Source organism: Solanum tuberosum, unplaced genomic scaffold (assembly GCF_000226075.1).
Source record: "Solanum tuberosum cultivar DM 1-3 516 R44 unplaced genomic scaffold, SolTub_3.0 scf00179, whole genome shotgun sequence".
In the NCBI taxonomy this organism is placed as follows: Eukaryota; Viridiplantae; Streptophyta; class Magnoliopsida; order Solanales; family Solanaceae; genus Solanum; species Solanum tuberosum.
Genome location: NW_006239105.1, coordinates 387,851 through 396,042, shown reverse-complemented (window position 1 = coordinate 396,042; position 8,192 = coordinate 387,851).

Sequence of the window (8,192 nt, the reverse complement as noted above, 5' to 3'; positions counted from 1 at the left end):
TAAAGGAGGATGAGATTAATTTCTCTTAATGAAATTCATACACTATTTGTTCAGAGTATGCTTTGTTAGTCTTGATGAATTCATCGTACTAAGTTCGAAGTGGAGGCCGCTTCAATAAGATTTTAACAGGGAAATCATGAAGCACTTGTCTAAAAGGATTCAGGACACATGGCCGTAAGGTGTCAAAGGATTTTGATTTTCACCGGAACATAGTGATATGCGTGTAGTATTTTTCTATTTCATTCAATGAACCACTTAGTTCAAGATTCGTTCACTAAGTAGTCAATGATTTAGAATGCCTTCACTAGCTAATTGTTCAAGTCCAAAAGACACCACTATTAATGCATGTTGCTAGATTAATGTCTCAAAATACTTTTTAGATTTTTCAAAGATAAATTTTCTTGAAACAAATTGGGGATTGTAAGAGTAAGTGTTTCAATTAATTTTTAAACAAATTCATCCATTAAAAGTTTTTGAAATAACAAAATACATCAATGTGAATTATAACATTCATTTTGTTTTAGTTCTACGTTATAGGTTTTTTGAAAGATACATTTGTTTTTAGTTATACGTTAGAAGTTTTTGATAGATAAGTTTTCGTTTCAATTCGTGAACCTATAATAAATACTATTTAATTAAAAGTCTTTTCTTGCAAAAACTTTTGTACTATAGATTGAGTTTCTTTTAGTTGAAAAGATATGCACTCAGAAACTACTTTCACTTGGAAAACATTTGTGAGTCAATAATCAAAACGTGAAATCACCAATTCAAGATAGAAGAGAAACATTCATGAATGCTACTTGTTGTGTGGCTTAGTTGAATCCCGAAGGTAGAGTTGATATTTATTCTTCCGATTACTCGTGGGAGAGACTCCAACTACCTTCAAGAAACGTATTAACGCGCCTCTAAGTCAAACAAGTTTTGTTTTAGATTCCTTATTTTTTATCATACATGTTTAGTTGTTCTAACAATTAGAAGATAGTTGTCTCTATGGCATCCACATCAATAACAAACAATGTTCTGAATTTGCCTAATTCTAATTTTGAAATATTTGATGGCAAAGACTTTCCTTCATGGCGTGGAAAGATGGAATTCTTTTTAAGACGATTAAAGTTGACATATGTTCTTGAAAAACATTGTCCTGAGACTCCTCGTTTTGAGGTAGCAACGGACGAGGCTACTTTAATTATAGAGGAAATTGCGAAATGACAATATGATGATTACTTATGCAAGAATTATTTTCTTGGAGGAATGTCCAATAAATATTATGATCAATATTGTCTTAAGTGCAAATTTGCTAAGGAGATTCGGAATACTCTTAAAGCTATCCATTTAGTAGAAGAGGCGAGTTGAAAGAAATTTGTAGTTTCAAATTATATGGAGTTCAAAATGGTTGATGACAAGTCAATCACTGAACAAGTACAAGAATTTCATCTTATAGCTAATAAAATTGCTATATCTAGAATTGCTCTTGATGAAAACTTTCATGTAGGTGCTATATTTTCAAAACATCATCCATCTTGGATGGAGTACAGAAGCAAACTTTTACACAAGAAGGAAGATTTTAATCTTGAACAATTATTGCAGCACTTGAACAGGAGACAGGATACCGTGATAATAACATCTAGAAGGAACCCATCATGAAAGCTCATGTTGTTGAAGAAAAATCGATCAAGAAGGAACTTAACCAATAATAAATCTCTGAAGGCAAAGAAGAGTAAAAATTTCAAGCGTACTAATTCTAATTCTAAGTCGAATGAATGTTATCACTGTCAAAAAATTGGTCACTATGCACGTGATTGTAAAATTCTTAAAGCTGAAAAGAAGAAAGAAAGGGCAAGTAATAAAACAAAAAATTATCTAGTGGTGATGGTCACAGAAGAATTTGTAGCGGGAAATAAAGTGGAATGGTGGATAGACACTGGTGCAACTCGTCATATATCAGGTAATCGATATTCTTTCTCGACCTATGAATTAGTGGGGGCGATAAAGTTTTGCATTTGGGAAACTCATCGTCTACTAAGGTTGTGGGAAAAGGAAATGTTGAACTGAAATTAACTTCCGAAAAGATGGTCACATTGATAGACGTATTGCATGTTCCTCATATTCTAAAGACTTGGTGTCAGCTGTTCTTGAGGCTATAGCGATGCTACTTGGAATTCTAATCCGAATGACTCTAAATCTATTATTGCTTGGATTTTCACTTTGGTTGGAGCAGGGATCCTATTACTGCTTGGATTTTCACTTTGGCTGGAGCATCGATCTCTTGGAAATCAAAGAAACAGATATGTATTACTCACTCAAACATGAAGTCAGAATTTATAGCTATGTCTTCTGCTGGAGAAGAAGCTGATTGGCTACGATCTATGCTGATAGATATTCCTTTGTGGAGCAAGCCAGTACCACCTTTAATTATTTATTGTGATAATTAAGCTGCTATATTTCGGGCTTCAAGTGATTGCTACAATGGCAAGTCGAGACAAGTTTGTCTCAAACACAATCATGTGAGGAGATTATTGGAGGAAGGCGTGACATCCCTTTAATATGTGAAGTCCATGTTTAATTTAGCGGATCCTTTGTCTAAAGGGTTAGGCAAATAGTTAGTGGTGGAAATTTGTAATGGGATGGGAATAATGTGTGTTGTAAATTAATTGTACTTTATGGTAACCCTACCTAATGATGTAATCTTGGGTTCTAAGGGAAAAACAAGTAAAGTTACAATTGTGAAGCACATCAATAAAATTCCCGTTTTCAAATAAAATGAAATAAGTAGATGTGCATGATTGAGATTCTTTTCTCTTAATAAATTTATAAGACCGATCTCAGTTGTAGTTAGTAAGAAAACTCTTGATAAATTTTGTTGATGTTCCTACTAAAGATAATGATGAGATTATATTCTCTTAAAAAGTCTATCAATTGATTTCGATTGGAGTGTGTACGAATATTCTTGATAGGTTTATCGATACTTTGTTTTAAAGGAGGATGAGATTAATTTCTCTTAATGAAATTCATACACTATTTGTTCGGAGTATGCAATTTTACTCTTGATGAATTCATCGTACTAAGTTCGAAGTGGAGGCCGCTTCAATAAAATTTTAACAGGGAAATCATAAAGCACTTGGCTAAAAGGATTCAGGACACATGGCTAAGTAGTCAATGATTTAGAAAGCCTTCACTAGCAAATGTTTCAAGTCCAAAAGACACCATTATTAATGCATGTTGCTAGATTAATGTCTCAAAATATTTTTTAGATTTTTCAAAGATAAAATTTCTTGAAACAATTTGGGGATTGTAAGAGTTAGTGTTTCAATTAATTTGAAACAAATTCATCCATTAAAAGTGTTTGAAATAACAAAATACATCAATGTGAATTATAACATTCATTTTGTTTTAGTTCTACGTTATAGGTTTTTTGAAAGATACATTTGTTTTTAGTTATACGCTAGAAGTTTTTGATAGATAAGTTTTCGTTTCAATTCGTGAACCTATAATAAATACTTTTTAATTAAAAGTCTTTTCTTGCAAAAACTTTTGTATTATAGATTGAGTTTCTTTTAGTTGAAAAGATATGCACTCAGAAACTACTTTCACTTGGAAAACATTTGTGAGACATTAATCAAAACGTGAAATCACCAATTCAAGATAGAAGAGAAACATTCATGAATGCTACTTGTTGTGTGGCTTAGTTGAATCCCGAAGGTAGAGTTGATATTTATTCTTCCGATTACTCGTGGGAGAGACTCCAACTACCTTCAAGAAACGTATTAACGTGCCTCTAAGCCAAGCAAGTTTTGTTTTAGATTTCCTTATTTTTTATCATTTCTTGTTTAGTTGTTCTTAACAATTAGAAGATAGTTGTCTCTATGGCATCCACATCAATAACAAACAATGTTCCGAATTTGCCTAATTCTAATTTTGAAATATTTGATGGCAAAGACTTTCCTTCATGGCGTGGAAAGATGGAATTCTTTTTAAGACGATTAAAGTTGACATATGTTCTTGAAAAACATTGTCCTGAGACTCCTCGTTTTAAGGTAGCAACAGACGAGGCTACTTTAATTAAAGAGCAAATTGCGAAATGACAATATGATGATTACTTATGCAATTATTATTTTCTTGGAGGAATGTCCAATAAATATTATGATCAATATTGTCTTAAGTGCAAATTTGCTAAGGAGATTCGGGATACTCTTAAAGCTATCCATTTAGTAGAAGAGGCGAGTTGAAAGAAATTTCTTGTTTCAAATTATATGGAGTTCAAAATGATTGATGACAAGTCAATCACTGAATAAGTACAAGAATTTCAACTTATAGCTAATAAATTTGCTATATCTGGAATTGCTCTTGATGAAAACTTTCATGTTGGTGCTATATTTTCAAAACATCATCCATCTTGGAAGGAGTACAGAAGCAAACTCTTACATAAGAAGGAAGATTTTACTCTTGAACAATTATTGCAGCACTTGAACAGGAGACGGGATACCGTGATAATAATATCTTGAAGGAACCCATCATGAAATCATGTTGTTGAAGAAAAATCGATCAAAAAGGAACCTACCAATAATAAATCTTTGATGGCAAAGAAGAGTAAAAATTTCAAGCGTACTAATTCTAATTCAAAGTCGAATGAATGTTATCATTGTCAAAAAATTGGTCACTATGCACGTGATTGTAAAATTCTTAAAGCTGAAAAGAAGAAAGAAAGGGCAAATAACAATACAAAAATTTAACTAGTGGTAATGGTCATGGAAGCATTTGTAGCGGGAGATCAAGTGGAATGGTGGATAGACACTGGTGCAACTCGTCATATATCACGTAATCGAAATTCTTTCTCGACCTATGAATTAGTGGGGGGCGATAAAGTTTTGCATTTGGGAAACTCATCCTATACTAACGTTGTGGGAAAAGGAAATGTTGTACTGAAATTCACTTTCGGAAAGATGGTCACATTGATTGACTTATTGTATGTTCCTCATATTCGAAAGAACTTGGTGTCAGCTGTTCTTGAAGGATATGGCAATGCTACTTGGAATTCTAATGACTCTAAATGTATTATTGCTTGGGGTTTCACTTTGGCTGGAACAACGATCTCTTGGAAATCGAAGAAGTAGTCAGGTATTACTCACTCAACCATGGAGTCAGGATTTATAATGATATCTTCTGCTGGAGACGAACCTGGTTGGTTGCGATCTATGTTGATAGATATTCCTTTGTGGAGTAAGCCAGCACCACCTTTAACTATCTATTGTTATAATCAAGCTGCTATATTTTGGGCTTCAAGTGATTGCTACAATGGCAACTCGAGACAAGTTCATCTCAAGCACAATCATGTGAGGAAATTATTGGAGGAAGGTGTGATATCGCTTCAATATGTGAAGTCCAGGTTTAATTTAGCAGATCCTTTGTCTAAAGGGTTAGGCAAAGAGTTAGTGGTGGAAACTTGTAATGGGATGGGAATAAAGGTTGTTGTAAATTAATTGTACTTTATGGTAACCCTACCTAATGAGGTAATCTTGGGTTCAAAGGGAAAACAAGTAAAGTTACAATTGTGAAGCACATCAATAAAATTCCCATTTTCAAATAAAATGAATTAAGTAGATGTGCATGATTGAGATTCTTTTCTCTTAATAAATTTATAAGATCGATCTCGGTTGGTGTTAGTAAGAAAACTCTTGATATATTTTTTCGATGTTCCTACTAAAGATAAGGACGAGATTATATTCTCTTAATAAGTCAATAAATTGATTTCAATTGGAGTGTGTATGAATACTCTTGATAGATTTACCGATACTTTGCTGTAAAGGCGTATGAGATTAATTTCTCTTAATGAAATTCATAGACTATTTGTTCGGAGTATGCAAAGTTACTCTTGATGAATTCACTGTACTAAGTGCGAAGTGGAGGCCGCTTCAATAAGATTTTAACAGGGAAATCTTAAAGCACTTGGATAAAAGGATTTAGGACACATGGCCGTAGGGTTTCAAAGGAATTTGATTTTCACCGGAACATAGTGATATGCGTGGAGTATTTTTCTATTTCATTCAATGAACCACTTAGTTCAAGATTCGTTCACTAAGTAGTCAATGATTCAGAAAGCCTTCACTAGCTAATGGTTCAAGTCCAAAAGACACCATTATTGATGCATGTTGCTAGATTAATGTCTCAAAATATTTTTTTTGATTTTTCAAAGATGAAATTTCTTGAAACAAGTGGGGGATTGTAAGAGTCAGTGTTTCAATTAATTTTGAAACAAATTCATCAGTTAAATGTTTTTGAAATAACAAAATACATGAATATGAATTGTAACATTCATTTTGTTTTAGTTCTACGTTATAGGTTTTTAGAAAGATACTTTTGTTTTTAATTCTACGTTAGATGTTTTTGAAAGATAAGTTTTTTTTTCATTTCATGTATCATCGTACAATTTGAAATAGCTATGAAGAAGCTTATAAATGGAATTAGTCATTTTTGGAAAGAATACAAAAATCTGGAAATTTACTCAAGTATGGAAAAAAAATGATTTTTTGGTCAACTTCACGCGGTCATAACTCCTAGATCAGCATGAGTTAGGTGAATTTCCAGTTATTTTTGGAAAGTCCATGGAGTAATCTTTCCAACGCCGCCGAGTTTGCTCGATTTCAAGTTAGTATGAGTGAGTTATGCCCTTTGGAAGTTGGGCTGTTGGTATAGGGCAGTTTAGTCCGAATTTGTAAGGGTATTTTGGTCTTTTCCCTAACCATTTCTTTTGGTTATATTAAGGGTCTAGAATGATTTTGATTCAGTTTTTCCCTTTTAAAAGTTAGAGTTAGGTTTGTGAGTGAAGAGAGAAAGAAGAGGAGAAAGTGAAGAAGAAGCAAAGTTCGTCAAGATCGTCGTGAATTTCGTCGGGGGTGATCCCTATTAAGGTATGTGAGATCATAGTGTTGGGTTGGTTCATTCCCCAACACGCCATACTTGTTTTAATTTCGAGAAAAGATTGGTTGTGGTTGTTGAATTCTTGTGGTTTTGTTGTTGAAGTTTCTTGTTGGTTTGGTACGTGTTTCCGGGTATGATTTCGAGTTGAAGCTATTGTAGATTAAGGGTTTTAATGATTCTAAGTGTTTGGGGAAAGAACCTTTGTTGTTGAGAGCGTTTAGAGTTGGAGAAACTAAGGAAGCAAGTCGGTTTTCAGGCAAAAAAGGTGGGGCATCGTGCCATCCAGCGCACCCCAATAGGGGTTCTGAAGTTCCCCCCTTGGGGCGGCGCGCCATGCAGAGCGCTGCAGCTGCCCCTCTGATACTTGAGGGCTGGTGCCCTGCGCCTCTCAGAGCGCCAAGGACGCCAGTTCTCCTCATTCCTTCCCCACCTTTTCATTCATGTTCCTCGGTAATGTACCTATGTTTGCTAGTTGATTTCAACACTCTAAGGTACATCTAAACATCACGAACTCATCATTAAACATGAGATCATTACCGTTGAATCCGTAATCCAATTCGAGGAAAGTTAGGATCAAAGTCAAGTGAAGTTAGAGTCAAGTCTAGAAGTTAAGAAGCAAGTCAAAGCAAGTCTTTAATGTTTTTCAAGAGTCTTTATTGAACGTTTTAACTTCGTTTTAAGGCACAAGTTTCAAGTTAAGCCAAGAGTATATAGTTGAGTTCAATTCTCAAAAGTTATTAGGGAACTAAGTATTCCTAAAGAATTTTATAAATGTTTTTACAGTTGAGTAAGAAAGGAACTATGTTGTTCCAAGAGAGCCTTTGGGCTAAGCTTTGAGCAATTATCTCAAACTAAAGAAAGATGTGTTTAAAACACTTATGAGCTAACGTATATTTGGGAGTAGTATTGAGCACTGAATTGGGCACGCGAGTTCATATTAACTCAACTTTCCATAAGAACCATGTAGCCAACATGGGATCTAACGGGTCATTCTTTTTAGATGATCACGTAAGTTAAGCTAGTGGATCCACTAAGTTAAGTAAGGTCCTATATCAAGACAAGGTATAGGATGGTCCTTGGGCAACGTGAGGTAAAACGTTGTATCATCACTAGGGCTCATAGTGGTGGTTTTCGGTTAAAAAATCTCCCACTAACGTTATATTACTTTTATATAAGTAGAGTTGTGTTTGTTGTTGGTTTTTTCTTAACGAACTAAGTTGTTTACGGTGTTTTACAAGCTTTATATATGTTGTATGTGTCTTATTGCTTTATATTGA